This window comes from Suricata suricatta, chromosome 11 (genome assembly GCF_006229205.1).
Source record: "Suricata suricatta isolate VVHF042 chromosome 11, meerkat_22Aug2017_6uvM2_HiC, whole genome shotgun sequence".
Classification (NCBI taxonomy): Eukaryota; Metazoa; Chordata; class Mammalia; order Carnivora; family Herpestidae; genus Suricata; species Suricata suricatta.
This window is the reverse complement of record NC_043710.1, coordinates 105,490,609-105,507,627: the sequence shown is the minus strand read 5'-3', so window position 1 is coordinate 105,507,627 and position 17,019 is coordinate 105,490,609. Positions and strand designations below refer to the sequence as shown.

General features: G+C 47.4%; 1 long non-coding RNA gene across 3 annotated transcripts; it reads right to left on the bottom strand.

The window, feature by feature from the left end:
- Nucleotides 1-402: 402 nt before the first annotated feature.
- Nucleotides 403-16,787, bottom strand: LOC115306693. 3 transcript variants are annotated; one of them, XR_003915408.1, is made up of 5 exons: nt 16,701-16,787; nt 14,978-15,710; nt 8,261-8,401; nt 3,055-3,211; nt 403-496 (listed from the first exon to the last, which is right to left on the bottom strand). It is a non-coding gene; the product is annotated as an uncharacterized LOC115306693 (long non-coding RNA). The 3 variants fall into 3 exon arrangements; XR_003915407.1 differs by lacking the exon at nt 403-496 and adding an exon at nt 12,942-13,221 and having other exon boundaries at nt 2,992-3,211; XR_003915406.1 differs by lacking the exon at nt 403-496 and having other exon boundaries at nt 2,992-3,211.
- Nucleotides 16,788-17,019: the final 232 nt, after the last annotated feature.

The window sequence follows — 17,019 nt, the reverse complement described above, 5'->3', positions numbered from 1 at the left end:
TGAAGAAAATGTGAGCAGAAATCATTTTTAGATGACTCCAAGCTTCACATGACTCTTAATTCTGTGTAACTTTTTAAAGAGTAGAAGTTTAGATAAATTAGGTGGTTGTAGGAAGTAGATAAACCAGAGTAGCAGGGAATTATATGGGAATATATGAAAAACAGACCCAAGCCTGAAATCTAGCGCCTCTGGGGCCAGGCCTTCCGTTTGATCCCTGGGGATAAAGGCGGAGGATTTTTGGCCTGGGTGGTTACTGCAGGCAGCTCTTATCTTCATTACGTAAAAGCCACTCCAGTGCATGAGGAACTAAAGCCCAGAATCCAGGAGAAAGCCCACGTGAAACCCTCCAGAGCACACAGGCGGCCGGAGCAGTGATGTGCTTGCTCACCTGGGAACGGGGCTTTTAAAACAGCGTCGGGACCATATGCAGAGGCAGATGTCACTGGGAAATGAAGTTGTTAAGTCCAGTCTAGGTTGCATGTGACTTGACAACATCCTAGAAAATTAGAGTGTGAGTTTTTTCATTGAAGCAATGGATAACATTGACAGTCTCAAACCGTTGGTGCTTGTAAGCAGAGCGTGCTGGGTCCACCAAGTCAGGGTGCTGTCTTTGGAGGAACAACAGTTAGAGTCAGACAGACCAGTGCTCCGGTCAAGCTTCTCTACTGACCAGCTGTAAAACTTAGCCCAGTTACTTAATTCCTCTGAACTCAGTTTCTTCAAACGAAGACGAGATCATAAAACCTACCCCACAGGGATGCATGTTGCCTATGAAGCCCGAGGCCTAATCCTGGACCTGCCAAGCTATCTAGTAGCACATATTCAAGGCTTATAGGGCAAGCCAGGTGAGCCATCAGAACGAGGCTAAGACTCTCAACACTGGTATTGAATTAATTTTCCTTGGATTTCAACACATGTATTAAGTAACTGCTGTGCATTGGAGCCGCACCAGTCCCAGGGACACAAGGACCGGGATGTCATGGGCTCTTTCTCAAGAAGCTCTCAGGCTGGTCGGGAGAGAGGCATGGGAACGAAGTGGCAGTGACATGTAGTGAGCACGTGTGAGAGGCGTGTGCAGTAGGTTTGATAGCATGAGCACTGGGGAGGAGGGTCACAGACGACATGGAGGAGGTAACAATGGAAATGCGTGGGGACCTGTAGGGAATGGCTGTGACTGAGCTGTCACCCAGTTGTCTTCCATAAGGGATACAGAAGAGCAAGGAGCCAAGGTGGTCAGGATGGAGATGACCCAATCTTATAGCTCCAGGACAGAATGTCATGTCTCTTGAGGCGGCTCATGCAATTAAGACCCCCACCATTTACTGGTATTCCCCATTCACCTTGTCTGTCATTGACAGACCATTGGCAACCTGTTCTATTGAGATAAACACAGTATTAGAAGGTAATTAGATGGACTAATTTCTCAGCCAGGGGAACTCTCTCAGCCTCCAACTTCCTATGGTCTCTGAATTGAAATTGCTGCAGAAGAGAGTTTGAGGGAACCCAGAATCAAGGCAAAGGGCTGGAAGAAAGATGGACATGAGTCAGGGACAGGACCAGAGTGACAGAACTCAGCCCAGTCTGAGCAGACAATTACCTTTCCTCCCCATCCCACCTCTACCAGTCCATCTACTGATTAATTTACTAAACAGCTTTAATATACTTTCTGGCTTACACGCTAACAAGCAAGCATGAGTCAACATGTTGGGTCTACAAGGAAAGCCCAAAGAGTGACCTCTGCCAGGTCGTTTCTCCCTCTCTGAGTCTCAGTGTCTTCATCTTTAAGATGGGAATTAGGGTGACAACCATCCGTCTGGATTTTTCTGTCCAGCTCCAGTGTCTAGGACTATATAGATTTGAGTTTCAGAGACCTCAAGGTTCCAGGGGGACACAGATCTTAAAGGGAAGGATGGAGAGTGAAGTGAAAGGACTTTTAGTACAGAAGGATTTGGCCACTAGGGGAGCCACTGAGCAAAACTGCATTGCATCAAGGCACCGAGAGGTTTTAATTCTCCCTGGAGGAGAACAATACTGACCACTATTATTCACCTCTATGTCCCCAGCACCTGGATCCATGCTTAACACATAGTCTTTCATCAATAAATGCTTATTCTGTTAGCTGAACTGAATACTCATCTCTGAAGGGATCCAGAGAAAGGGACAGATGACAATCTAGTTCTGTTCCCTGGATTTATCTTCAGATAACAGAATTATGGTTAATTCTTAATAGCTTTCCTTTTAGAGGTTAAACTGATTTCCAGTCCTGCACACAACTTCCTCTCCCCTGACACACCGAGCACTTTTCCTCTTGGCTTGGGGCAGAGCCCCTTCTCCCCCGTAGACCACCCTCTGCCTTGTCTGTGGCCATGGCAGAAGGGTGGAAGGCATTCACAGTGTGAGTGAGCCAACCTGTTAGTATTTACCTTCAGCTATTTTCATGCTTCCTAAATTCAAGCAGGCCGGGCTCCAGAGCTTTGGGAACTGTGTGGTAGTTGACAAATTTATTTAGAAAATGATATGCAAAAGTCAGCATGGGCCAGTCTCTCCAAGGAGCCTGACTTTGACTATCTGCTTAGGGGATGAAGATTCCTCTTTCCTAAGCTGAGAAAAGGAGGGGTAGAAATCCCCCTGCAGACCCTCCCCCACCCCACCCCTGAGGCGAGAAAACACTTGGCCAAGCCTTTTCTTTGAGGTACTTGGATTCAGGCCTTAACTGCATCCAGGATGACAACCTTTCCTGACAACAGTAATGACCAGGGGACCCTCTCATTTGGAAAGTCCCTAACCTCTATTACACTGAGGTGCCTTTTGATAAATTTCACATAAAATATACATCAGACTGTATTTTCGAAAGGCGGACAGGTATAGGACGAAGGGCATGGGATTTGAAGACATAAATTTAACTTCTGGCTCTGGTACTTCTTAACTCTGAGTCTCCTTCCTTATCTGGCAAATGGAAGTAACTAATCTACCCTAAATTTACTACAAGGATCAAAGAGAATACTCATTTATTAGTTCAACAAACATTCATTAATCAGGATAAATAACACTTACGCCTTAGTAGGTAAACCCCTAAAGCTCAGAGGTGCGACACGGCGGAAGTCTGAAGAGCATGGTGCAGGCTGGTCGGGTCCTCCCCCAGCCAGTGACTCAGGGATCCAGGCTCCGTCCACCTCGTGCGGTCCCTGTCATCACATACCGGCGCAGGTTGCTGCAGCAGGAGAGAACACGAGGCCAGTTGTCTCTTCCATGCGTTGGCCCAGAAGTGAGCCATCCGCTCAGTCAGTGTTCCCATTTGCTAAAACTTAGTCATATTCTTCCAATTTCCTTTTAAGGGAGGCTGGGAATGTTTCTCCATTTTGGAAGAAAAAGCTCTATGGAGAAGAGAGAGCACTGTCTCTGCCGCAGCATCTAGTATGGAGGGGGACACAGAGATGAGCAAACAGTGTCCCCAAGGAGAACGCAGGCCAGAGACGAAATGTGGAGGCATGTTAGCTCCCAGGAGAACTCTCCTCCCTCTTAAATTCTGTAATTCCATCAATTCAATTCAATCCTGTGTTCAAGTAATTGTAATTTCCCCATGATCTCCTGTTATCAATAATTATTTATACCCTAAATATTCTATACTTAACACTTTATTTCACACCTATCAATTTCCTATGAGTCATTCCTGCCTTCCTCCCTAGGTGGTAAATCCCTCTGGCGGATTTACATCTTTGTTACCTGTCAGTCCCCCATCCCCCTTGTAACCTAATGTGGTACCAGGCATATGGCAGAGTCCCTTCTCCCCTAGATTTTGTTAAATTTGAGTTTTACGTTTGTATCTTTTTGTTCCTTTTCCTCAATGACATTTCTCTTCTCCCTCTGCACAGGGCTCCGCGGGGCTCCCCTTTCCCAGCAGACCGTCCCAGGCTCTAAGAGGAGACACCTGGTTTCCCAGCCCAGCTCTGCTTCTGGCATCACAGGCCATGGGGGCTGCGCTGGGTCAAGGCACAGGCATCCTTCCTCTCTGCCTCTCTGCCAACTCCTTCCCCGGGACTAAGCCTGAGAGCACCATGAATGAGCTCTGGGGAAAAGGTGCTGTCCATGGTTGACTGGCCGGGTCTACTGGGAGAAGCTCCAGGTAGACAAGAGGGGCGCTGGCGGATCCAGAGGAAGGCTGTGGTCCCTCGGGGAATCGCTGAGGCGACCTCACCGAGCCTCTTTCCCCTGAGGTGGCCTCCACCTGCCAGGGTGGGTATGGGCGGGCAGCTCCCAGGCAGCGAGGGAGCCCCTCGGTTCCTCTCCGACGGGGCTGGTCCCTGCAGGGCTCAATGGTCTTATCAGCCAGGTCCCGCCATGTTGGTGAACAATTCGGGATTCAGCCTCCCGTGTTCATCATTACCCTGCACCTTTAATCAGGAGTGTTATCCGCAGCTCCTGCCCGGGCCTCATTTAGATTTCTTGTTTGTAGCAATAATACCCTTTTAATATGCTAAATGAGCGAGCAAATGAGCCTTCCTCCACTTGCGAGGTTTTTAAAAACATCCCTTCTTTAGTGGATGAAGGTCATTCTTTTGGCAGATTAATACTTAACTAGGAGGCCCTGTTTATTGTCTGGGGTCACTTCAGCGGCTGTCACAGCATATTAAAGAGCGCAGGATCGCCCGTGCCGGAACAATGCAGCTAGGTGGGAGACGTGGGAGACGCGGGCCCTCACCCGACTCCCTTCCCTGGCTCTCATTTAAACTCCGCAGCCGTTATTAATACTTTAATTTGTAGTGCATTAATGAATTCTAATCCCCATTATGTGTTGAGCAAATGGGCCTTCACCAGGCTCTGCCATCCGAGTGAGTCCTGGCTGTGGGCTGGGCAGACTCACACATGCCACTAGTGAGGGGCAGGGGCCCCGGGGCCCCTGGGAAGGGGTGAGGGAGGAGCAGGCAGGCTGGCTCCTGGCAGCTCAGCAGCAGAGGGGCAAGTGGACAGGGAAGAAAGGAGCCTGAAGATACTGCTTGAAACCTCGGCCCCACTGTGCCAACCCTGTCTCTGCACTTTCCGGTTCCCATCGCTGTTCCAAAGTTGGCCTCATCTGTGAGTCATGACAGAATCTACCTTACAGGGCAGACATGCGTATTAATTGAAATAATGTATGTAGATGACTACGGCACAGAGAGAACACTCCTACTGAGTGTTTAACAACATTTGTGGTGTCCATTATCATTGCTGTTTCCTGACCAAACCTCTGGGCTCTCTTCTCCACCAGAGAAAAGGGCTTCTTCTCCATTCTCTCACACTCCCACCCTGAGCCTTCTCCCCGTCTGAAGGCACTGGTTTGGGAGCCTGACTCCTCTGGGAGGGCAGGGACTGTGTCATTCTTACTGTTATACCCCCTCCAGTGCTTGTCAAAAAGTAGGTGCCTCATAAAGTCTGGGTGTGCAAGCGATTGAGTCAATGAAGAGCATTGGAGTGGACTCTCCCGCCCCAGCCCGGGGCCGACCTGAGCCTTCCATGGGCCCCAGGAGGACAGTTCTCAGAGGACACAAAGCTCTCTTCTTGGTGTGTCTACTTTATTTTCAAAAAATGTTTCTTTTTGAGAGACAGAGAAAGACAGAGTATGGAGGGCGAGGGGCACAGAGAGGGGACGACACAGAATCTGAAGCAGGCTCCAGGCTCCGAGCTGTCAGCACACAGTCTGATGCGGGGCTCCAACCACGCACCGTGAGATCATGACCTGAGCTGAAGTCAGAGGCTTAACTGACTGAGCCCCCAGGCGCGCCTGGTGTGTCTACTTCTTACCCATCCTGAGCTTCCGCCGCAGGCCTCCTGCCCCAGGAAGACCTTAGGGGTTACTCCAGCCTGCCCCCCTCTAAACTCTAACCCCATTTCCTGAGCTGCTCGATGGTATCAGTTCGGTCTTGTGATCTCCTGGGCCACAAAGTGAGCCCAAAGGCAAGACTTGGGTCTCATATTTCACTTCCATGCCTTGTACAAACATGTTCAGGAGTCAGCGGATTGTAGCAGAGCCTGGAAAGGGGTGCCTGTGCCCAGGGACCAGCGCTCATTTTCAGATTCGAGGCAACATGAGGACTAGGGCTGCATGTCATATGTTTTATGTCTTTCTTATCGCGAACCCCTACCAGTGAGTGCCGCGTTCAGTTTGGGAGACACAGCGTCAGCCATTTCCGAGACGCACGCTGGGCGGGGCTGCGCAGGGCTCTCGGAGGATCTTACTGCGCCTGCGCCAGAGGCCGATGCGTGGCATTATCACTCCCACATCTCAGGTGATGTGCTAGACGTTCTAGCTGCACTGCCTTGCTCACTAGTAAGTGCCCCACAGTCTTCCAGCCAGAAGAAGCCTTCAATGTCATTTGGAACAAACTCTAGTTTTCAGTTCAAGGTCCTTGAGACTCAAAGAGGTTTAGGACTGTCGATGGCCACCCAGCTCATCTGTAACCCAGCCAGTGCTCAGAGCCAGACTCTTTCCTCCTACCCTGAAGGGCCGCATGGTTCGATGGGCCAGGCCGTCCTGCTGAGGCTGAGGCAGGGGCCCTGCTGGATGGGTCAGAACTCCGAAGGCCCTCGACCTCAGGGCCGTGAGTTGTTGAGTCAGGCCCTGGTCTAGATTGCTCTGCCCTCTGGACTCCCCAAGGCCTCCAAGTGCTGTAACCCAATTTGACAAGTACTTGGGAGGTACTTGCTCCAAGGGAGGAAAGCCCCCAGCTAAAAACCAGAGACCCTGATTCTGGCACTATCTCTGCCACCAACACAAGTTGTGCATTCCCCACCTGTCCCATGGAGGGTTGGTATTCTGAGTGGAGGCCTGTCCTATTGTCCAGTGGGGGGCTGGTATTCTAAGTGGAAGCCTCGTGGGGCTCCCAGACCACATTGCCCCGCTCACTGTGGTGGCAGGCAACTCTTCCCCCAATGCCAAGGCCACTCCGAGAGCCCCTCCCTGTAGATTCTAGCAGAAACTCTTCTGATTGAAGCAAACGCTCCTGCTGTTTGTAAACTTCTCCCAAACTTCCAACCTGGGGAGACAATGAGCCGCTTTCTTCCGTTAATGTGGGAATTTTGTTAGACTCAGACTTTCTCTCAATGGCACTAGGCAAACAACTTCCGTGGTCCCCTCGGCCACCCTGCCACACAGCCCAGTGTGTCTCATCCCTCCTATGGGCAGAGATTTAATGGTTCTGAAGTTCAGTGGATTAGAAATCAAGAGACAAAAGGAGAGACACTGATGGATTGTGCTCTGCAGAGACAATGGACTTTCTGGCCAAGTCGCTGTCTTGCTCTGTCCTGATGAATCAGCCTGAGGTCCCCCAGCCAGGACTGGCCTGTGCCTGGCTCCCAAGTTGCTCTCAGAGCCAATGGCAGCTTTCCCTTCAGGGGAAGCGTCAGGTTCTGTCCGTGTGTTGGTATGGGAGTGTGGGGGGCGGATGGGTGCAAGAATGTGAAGCATGCATGAGTGTGTGTGCAGGGGCCATGCGGAGGGTCTGCATGCACGAGTCCGTATGAATGTGTGTGTGGTAGGTGGTTGGATGTGCACATGCGTGAATGGGGGTTAGTCATGTGTTTATCATGGGGCATGTAGGAAAACTGAGGGTGTTTGAACATGTGTGTAACAAAGGCACCTTTAGTGTTACCCACGAGCTTGAGTGTATTTGGATGATGTGGATGGAAACACAACATGCTTGGGAGTTCTTGGCAAGGATGTGGATCGGGTGTTGGTGTGTTTGTGTGAGTGAGGGGGGATTTAGGGTAAATGCTAATGGCGTGTATGCAAATGAGTGTGTTACAAACGGAGGTATTAGTTGTGTTGGCATTTATACGTTTGGGGTTGTATGAGTTTGAGGCCATCTATGAATTGTGAGGTTGTGTTGATGTTTGTATCATGTAGCAATGTGAGTTATATATAAAGGGTATGTGTGAACGGTTTGCACAGATGGACCAATATGAGGGTTGTGGGCATGTGTGTGAGTGGAGTGTATGTCCACGTGTAGGGAGGGGTTTGGGAACATGTGTGAATAAGCGGATGATTGGATGTGTATGTAGAAAATCACCTGAGGGTTTGGCGTGTCTATAAATATGAAGGCATATGTAGTGGTGTGGGGACCAGCCTGGGTTGGCCTCTGCGAGCCGATTTTTAAGTTTAGAAATTTTGCAAGCTGGTTGTTAAAATCAGCCATTATTAAAAATTAAATTGCATATGCTTACAATGACATAAATCATGTAAAACTAAAAGTAATAATCACAGCTCATTCCTTCCTAAGTACCTTACATTTACTCTTATCTGTGTCTTGATGTCTTCTAACCTATGATCTCCGAATGGCAGAATGGAATGTTCCTGCTCAATCTCTTCCCAACTTTGTGTTCAGTGACATCTGTTGGTAACTTCGACTTGACCATCATGGCACTTCTGCTGTGGAAGTTAGAAAATGTTGCAAATCAGGGCTTTCTTTTTCTTTCTTTCTTTCTTTCTTTCTTTCTTTCTTTCTTTCTTTCTTTCTTTCTTTCTTTCTTTCTTTTTTTTAACTAGAGAGCTGGTTGGTAAACACCCATCATCACACAACTACATATGAGAGTGTTGGTATTTTGGGGGCAAAATTTAGAAACGTGTATGTGTTTGGGCACCTGGGTGGCTCAGTCGGTTAACCGTCTGACTTCAGCTCAGGTCATGATCTCACGGCTCTTGAGTTTGAGCCCCAGGTTGGCCACTGTGCTGACAGCTCAGAGCCTGGGGCCTGCTTCAGATTCTGTGTCTCTGTCTCTCTCTCTTGCCCCTCTCCAGCTTGCACTTTTCTCTCTCTCTCAAAAATAAACAATCATTAAAAATATTTTAAATGGTAGAATGCTCACTTAAAAAAGAGAAATGTGTGTGTGTGAATTGGTGGATAAGGGTAAGTATAATGAGTGAATGTGAATATTGCAACGTAAGAAGACATATGCCAGCTAAGTCAGGGTAATCGATAAGTGGGTCCATGGTTCGTCAGGTGTTCATTGAGGGAGTTCAGAGGTTCTATGAACTTGAATGGAAAAAAATATTAAATCTTTACTTTTACTCCCTTCTAACCAAAAAGTAACATTTCTTCCAGTATAGACAAGAGTCCACAGTAGTATTGCAGTGTCTATGATTTTATTATCGATAGAAATCTCAGATATTTTCATCTCATTTTACAGTTTTTGCACGTATATCAAATATCACTTAAAGTCATGACTTCAGTTGTGAGACCCATTGTTAGGTATTATTTAATGCTTTAATAAGGAAGCACACATTACCAATCCACAGATTTGTGTCACGGATGCTTTGAAACTGAACTTTAATGTAATTGTTTTCCACTGCACGTCTATGTGTTTTGTTTTATGCATTCAAAAACAGTTTTACAAGGGGGTTCGTGGGTTTCATCAGGCTGCCAAAGGGGCCCGTGGCATAAAAGCCCATTACTCAGATGCTATGTGTAGATGTGGTCGGCAGATCAATGAGTGGGGTTCTAGTGTGTGTATGTGGTTACGCCTTGGAATGTAGGAGTTTACGTGACTTGCAGACATTCGGAGTGTGGGTGAGGGAACAGACATGTGTTTACGATCCAATCCCCGGAATCAGATCCTTCCCTTTTCCCCAGGGACACCCAGGGAGTCTGTGAAGGGTGGGGGAGTGTGCCATCCAGATCGAATGTGAGCTGAATTCTAAATCTTTCCTTTCGAATTTGGACTTACTCCAAAGCCCTTTTATGCAATTATTGTTAACAGAAAATCGGTTCATTCTCTGAATGCTGGCTGCCTTGCTGAACATAGATGGGGTGACATTTCTCACCTGATTCATGGGAACCCTTGCCCTGTCCCTGCAGACAACTTTAGGTCTCTGTGGCCATAGGTGCTTTGGGCCTCACCACTGACCTGTTTTACTCGTTTATCTCCAGGCACATTAAAACCCACCCGACCTAACATACGTAGCCCTCTTTGACTTAGCTAAGCACATCCCACACTCCACTCCGGGGCCTGGCACGTGCCCTTAGCCCTTTCTTCACATGACGTCACCTCAACTTAGTCACCTCCCTGGGCTGCTTCCTGACCAGGGTGTCTGCCAACTGGGCTCAGCCAGAGGACAGCCATAAGGTTCTCCTGAAGAATAGCTTTCTGAGCAAAGGGGAGGAAGGAGGAGGAGACATTGAAACAGGATGGGGAGGAGATGGGAGGGGCTAGGACTGCATGCTGAGGCTTCCTGTTCAAAGGGCCCAGCCCCAGAGCAATGGCTCTCAGAGTCAGAACCCTTGGCAGGCTGCCCCTTCCCTGACATTTAAAAAAAAAAAAAAGTCGATTTCTGATACTGACAACGCTTTCGTCCTGGAATTTATTTGTCATTGGCCTCTGAAGGGAGAGCCAGCGCTGTTCTCCTTCTCTGGACTTTTAATCCACCCTCTTCCTCCATGGGAGATGCTCTCAAATTTTCCCGAAGGATAGGCAGTGGAAGTGCCCACAAGCCTCTGGAGCAGAGGCAGCTCTTCACCTTTGTTAAGTTGGGTCTCAGAAGGCTTCCTCAAAAGCTGTTCGAACCCCAAATCCCTCTGCTTCAGTGTAAGCCTCTTGGTCAACCTCTGGAGGAGGAAGGGCAAATCTGGGTGATCTCTGAGTTTTCAGAGATAGCAGCCAGCCTCTTTTGAAACAAGCCAAGTGCCAGACTGCCCAGGAGCAGCACTAGGACATGACCTTGAGAGGTCTCTGGAGCCTAAAGTGGTGTGTGCTCGCCTGTATGGCACAGAGAGAAGTATCTCTGAACAGAAGCACAATTTGGCTGCCTCTGTGTTTGTGCCCTTAATAGGAATGGTTATCCTTTGACCTAGGACTACGAGACAGCTTGGGTGAGGCTCCCCTAGGGCGCCAAACACAGCAGTGCTTCAGGCCTCTGGACATAATCTTTTACAGGAGCAATAACCAGAAATAAAACCAGAAGGGACCTCACTGGCGATGAGAAGCAATGAGTCATTCTGTTCTTTATTGCATACAAAATTCTCCTCCGACTGAGATGTTTTATGGAATCAAAAAAGGGGTCTTTCTTAGGACAAGCATTGCAACCTGGTCTTATCCTCTACATCTGCTGAGGTAGCTTGCAAATACCCAGATGCACTGGTTTGATTCACAAACCCTTCGGTCTGTTCCACACAAACTGTGAAGTTGATAAACTCTGAGTGAGTCACTTGAAGCCACGCCTATGTCCTCAATTTATGTATCCAACTCAGGGCTGAGCTGGAGAAGACCTGACTTCTTCAAACACTGCTTTCATCCTCATCAAGCACTGCTGGTTAGAAAGTATTCTTTGTGTCCTTGCTCCAAAAAACCTCCATTTAGACGTCCGGGTGAATTCTCTGAGAATCCTGTCTCAGGTTTGAGAGAACAAGTCTGGCTGAGTGGTCCTCACTCAAAGTCTGACATCCCGTGAGATGAGGCTCCTCGGTTTCTGATAGTCCTACTTGAGCAGGTAAAAATGGTTGGAAGGTAATTAAAGAGAGCCAAGGACTGAAGGGTGGCTGCCCAGTTGCCCAGGGCCATGGAAGGGACACCACGGGTGGCTTTTGCTGTTTTCCCACTAGAGGCATGTTTGTATTTGTGTTCTTACTGAGATAAGATGCAATCTTGTATTTTTGAATGTGAGATTCTCTTTGTGTTCACCTGTCTGCACCCATTTTTGTGTAGCCCCCCCCCCCCCATATTCTTATGAATGAGCTGCAGGAGGAGACAAAAGCTAGACAGAGGTTATAAACGAAGGTGGAAGTCTCCCCATCTTAAATTTCTCCAGGTCCTCATTTCCGCAGTTAGGGTGGAATCGGGTCATCTTTTGGATCAAGGCCAGAGGCATTCACCTACCCACCATTGCCATGTTGTTTCTTTCTTGCTTACAAGGTACCCCACGTCAGTTATTTAAAAACATAGGCTCATGGGCTTCTACGACCAGACGAACATTTATTTGCATCACTTTGGCAAATTATTCAACCTTTCCAAGCTTTAGCTTCATCTTTTTTACATGGGGATAACAGTACCTTAGTCACATTATTGTTACCAAAATTGAGGTAAGCCTGTAAGACGAGGAGCCAGAGCCCACACATATTAGTACAATATACATGTCATTAGTGCTGCTGTTACTGTTATTGTGCTCATTCTCTTGGCCCTCAATCCTTTGTGCCACCAACTTGGTGGATTTCCCTTAGGCTTTTGTCCCATTCTCCAAACCCATATTCTCTGAGGGAGGAATTTGCAGAGACAGTAGCAACCTGGGATTCCCAACTGGTCATCTGTGGATATTGATGACAGCATGCCTTGACATTTATCCCATCAGCCCTTGCAGTGGTCAGGGATGCCTGAAAAGTTGCCATCCACTTTGAGAAGCTTCTTGTGGGCTCCTCAGAATGCCTTCCAGGCAATGACACCTAGTATGAAAAAGGTTGGGAAGCATCTGAGTTGGAGAACATTGGTTTCAAGGCCACAGAATGTTCATACTGGGTAAAAAGTATGGTCCGTGCATCCTGAGCAGGGCTTTGTGTCAGGAGAGAGGCCTTTTTGTAGTCTCCCGGAGAGGAAGACTCATGGATGTTTGCCACAGAGGAAGGAGAAGATGGGCAGGTTAGAGACGCTGGGCAGAATTCTTCCCACCTGAACTCGGATATTGCCATTTTTTACTGGCTGGGGTGCCCTGATGTCAGGTATTTCTAGAGTCTTGCATGGTCTCCCTCATTTTTCCCCCACATTCTTCTTGTTCCATCCAAGCTTCCTTACAGATAAACCATCCTTTCTTCGTTTTTAAAAACATGGGGAATCCTGAGTCTAAGCGGCTTATTTCCTCTCAGATTACTTACCAGCCCTTGTAGGTGGCCTTGGGTTCCTCAGAAGCATCTCTCACTACAAGCCTTTTCAGGATCCTGTGAGAACATCCTTAATGCCCGCAACACCCTCTGCTGAGTGTTACTGACCTTATGTGAAAAGAGATGTCAAACAAATCTCCTGCTAGTCACACATGATTTGTTGGGGACAAAGAAACCACAAAGCAATCCTCCTCATTGACCCAGTGGACATCGCTCTCTTGGTGCAGCAAAGCTGGACATGGACGGGATGTGGTCAGAGGTCCTTGTGTCTTACATCTCTTGCTTCTTTACATGGGGAGTCTCCAAGAAATGTCTTCTGGGGTGAAGCTTCTCACAGAATAAAGCAGAATTCCCAGATCGCCATCTCTTAGCCATTAGGAAAGCAAGACTGCAGATTAAAAAAAAAAAATCCCAAACTTAAAAACAAAGAAGAGCCACCCAAAATGTAAGAACTAATTACCAAATTAGAATGAGGAAAGAAGAGGCTTGAGGCATAGAAGGAATGATTTTAGATTTAAAGAAAGAAGGACTTTGCACAGTGGGTGAGAACATTCTGGAACTCCTTATTCCATGGGTTGGTTTAAATTGAAAATTTAAAGATGTTGCAGAAGCCAGTGACTTTTACAAGGTGATTAAGCAGAGTTGTTTTGAAGTCAGCATTTATTTAATACCTTCTATTTCTCAGGCACTTCACTAGGTACTCAATAGTCTTTGTTTCATTTCATTTTCACAGGAATTCTGTAAGTTAGGGACCATTGCTATTCCCATTTTATAAATAGAGCTCATATATGTTAAAAAACATATCTAATTGAGATGCATCTGGGAATCAAACTTATTCTTGTCCAGCTATTCTGTTCTTCTAAGGCAGACAAAAATGAACGGAGCAGTTGCCTACTTATGTAGGTTGAAATTAGGTAAAAGGACAAGACCGCCATTCAATTATTCATGGTTTTATGCATTCCTGTGTTCATTCCCTTAGCCAGTATTTAACTATTCAGTTCTGGGCACTGTGCTCTTGGTCATAACATGTCCCTTGGATCCATGGTTTAAAATAAGCCACTAGGCTACTACCCAAGTATAAGGAAATATTTTGCTTCCATGACTCACATCAAAGTAGTACAAAGAGACAGGTACAAAGAACCAGAAATCCTTGTGTCCTTGGCATGGTTTTTCACTGGCCAAAGACTACTACAGTATCTCTCCCAGGAACTGATAGCCTCCTTTGCTAAGTCCTACTGTCCATAAGACAATCATTTGCATATAAAAGCATAAGCCCTGCCCTTTGGTAAGGAGCATGAACTCTATGAGAATCGAGGGAGGCTGATAGCTCCATGCATGTTTTAGACCTCATCTCCTTACTCCTAGTCAAGGACATTTCTCCAGTTACCATCATCTCTTCCTCTTGAACTATGACTTTTCTCTTCTTTTCTGGATCATTTTTATCAGCATTCATACATGCCACTATTTTTCCCATATTAAGGGAAAAAAGCAACTACAACCTCCTTTGATCCCATTCTTCTTGCCACTTCACCGAAATCTTACCAAGATCACTCCAAAGGTGAAGGCCATGTCTCACTCCTTGCGCTAGTGGACCTGTCAACAGCTACCTTCGGCCCAGTCAGCTCCCCCTTTGAAACGCTGTCTTCACGTGTCTTTCCAGGTTACCGTCGTCATTAGTTTTCCTTTAAATTTTCTCGCTGCTTTGTCTGAAGTCACCTTTGATGATTCTTTTGCATGTACTCAAACTCTCACTGTTGGAGTGATCAGGGCTCAGTCCTTAGGGCTTTTTGCCTTTCCACACACACGTTGCCTTGTGCTTTAAATATCACTCTCGAGATGTATTCTCTCCCTTCTGCTCCAGACCCACATGTCCCCTGCCAACCTGGCCTACTGAAACTGCTACAGCCACCGCAAACTGACGTGTCCAAACGTGAGCTCCTGCTCGCCCTTCCTGAGCCATCTTCTCCTGCACCTCCTGCATCGCCGCTAATGACGACACTATTCCTCCCATTGTCCCAGCTCAACGTCCTGGTGACATCTGTGACCCATTCTTTTCTCTCACTTACCGTGTCTCATCGATGAAAAAACAATAATCTCCTTTCAAAACACACCCAGAATTTCACCACTTACTTCCACTGTCCTACCTTGGTCCAAGCTGCCATTCTCTCTTGACTGTAATATTGCGTTAGGTTCCCAATTATGTTCTCCGTTTCCGTTCTTGGTTCCTCAAGCTGTATTTTCAACATAGCAGTCTGAGTGATCCTGCTGAAAATGCTCCAACACTTCCTGTGCCCCTCAGGTAACATCCCAAGTCCTCACATTGACCAGAGAGCCTAGTATGACCTGACTTCCCGTTTCCTCTGTGACCTCAGCTCCTTCCATTAACTCTGTTCTGGCCACACCTCTCACACATGCCACGCACAGTCCTGCTTCAGGACCTTTGCTCTTGCTTTTCTCTCTGCACAGAATGTTCTTTCCCCAACTGCCACACGGCCAGCCCCGCACTTCATTTTAGGTCTTTACTCCAACGTCACTTGGTCCAATAAGTGGGGTTTTTTTAGGCCCAAATCTCAAATTTTATCCTCCACCTCTGCTTGGATTTTTGTATCTCCATTCCATCTTTTTATTTTTTTCTCCAAATACAGTATCTACTACTATATATTTTACTAAGGTATCTTGTTTATTATTGACCTCTTCCGGTAGAATATAAACCCAGTGAGGACAGGAATTCTTTATGGTTCTGTTAACACTGTAGTTCAGCCTTTAGGAGAGTACCTGGAATACAGTCTATTTCCAAAAGTAGTATGTAGATAAATTGGATGTTGAGAAAAGGAAGAAAGCCTAGGTCCGAGAAACTGCCTAGTTCGCCAAAGAAATCTGAAAAACACCAAAATAGATCAAAAGCCACTTTTAAGACCTTAATACGAGGACATTACCTAATACTAGGTTTCATACCTCTGAATCTTATCCATAAAGTGCTTAATAAAGTAAAATATTTGCTCTTCTCTTCTGGGGCCTGGGAGGGGAAAATTGCAAATATTGCAAAAGTATAAGGTGAAGGCCAATGATAAATTAACTAGGATATTGCTTATCATGCTTTAATATCAGCAGTACTAAAACACAATGCAGGCTTGGAGTCCAATGTCGGAACGGGCTTTCATCCACCCAAGCTTTCTCTAGCAGCAGTTTCCTTGTGCTTCCTCTTGTGAAATGTGGGCACACGTTTAGGTGATAAACGCTTCTTAGTGACTTACACAGGAAGCTGTCTGTGGGATTGCGTGTTGCAATAAGGCGAGGGAGCCTGAGGTGGCACAGAGTACAGGGACTTATTGGCCTTCCTAAGGGTGAGTTTCACAGCAGACAATAGACCCACGTGCCCAGCAGATCTGAGAAATGGGTGCTAACTGCAAGGATCTTCCGGCAGCACGGGGAACCCTGCATGGGGAGGTGGGCTTGTGGATGGTAAGAAAAAGGAAGGCTAAACATGGAGGCAAGTGGTTTCAAGGGCACAGAAGGGCCTTGCTTAAACCAATTTATGTTCTGGGAAATTTTTACATGCCAAAGAAATTTATCACCAGAAACTGTCTAAGGTAAATGCCGCTTCTGTGCTGGCCCCATACATTTTTTTTTCCATAAATAAAGCTGGGTCTCAGGTCAGAGCAGAGATGCCTGCCTGGTGATCAGAAAGAAGCTCGTAACTCTCTTATTCCCTCCCCCTTTCGCTGACACCATCCATCCTTCAGGGAGCCCTGGACCTGCCAGAGCTGGCCTCCGGCGCTTGGTGCCCAGGATTTGCACTCAAAGTCGCCCCTACTTGGCCCCACACCATATACCTGACAGTCAACAAAGGTATTGCAGGTCCCTTACCAGCCACGGTCTACACCTCCCAAGTCTGCTGTCCACACTGGCTCTGGTCAGCTCGGGATTCTGGTCACTCCCACTCACAGTGCTGCACTTCCTGACTGTCCTGATTCCCTAGTAACCAGGCAGGTGCTACCTGAGGACCCTCGGTCAGACTCTGGGGCGGATCTTCCCACCCTTGCCCCCTGAACGTAAGACAGCCTAGCACGCCACCCCAGCCCCGGACCGCTGCACGTGAAAGGTGACTGTCTAGTGGGGCTGTGTGCACATTTTTGGCAGGGAGTGTATAACTCCGGCAGCCAGAGTCACCTCCTCAGCCAGCACC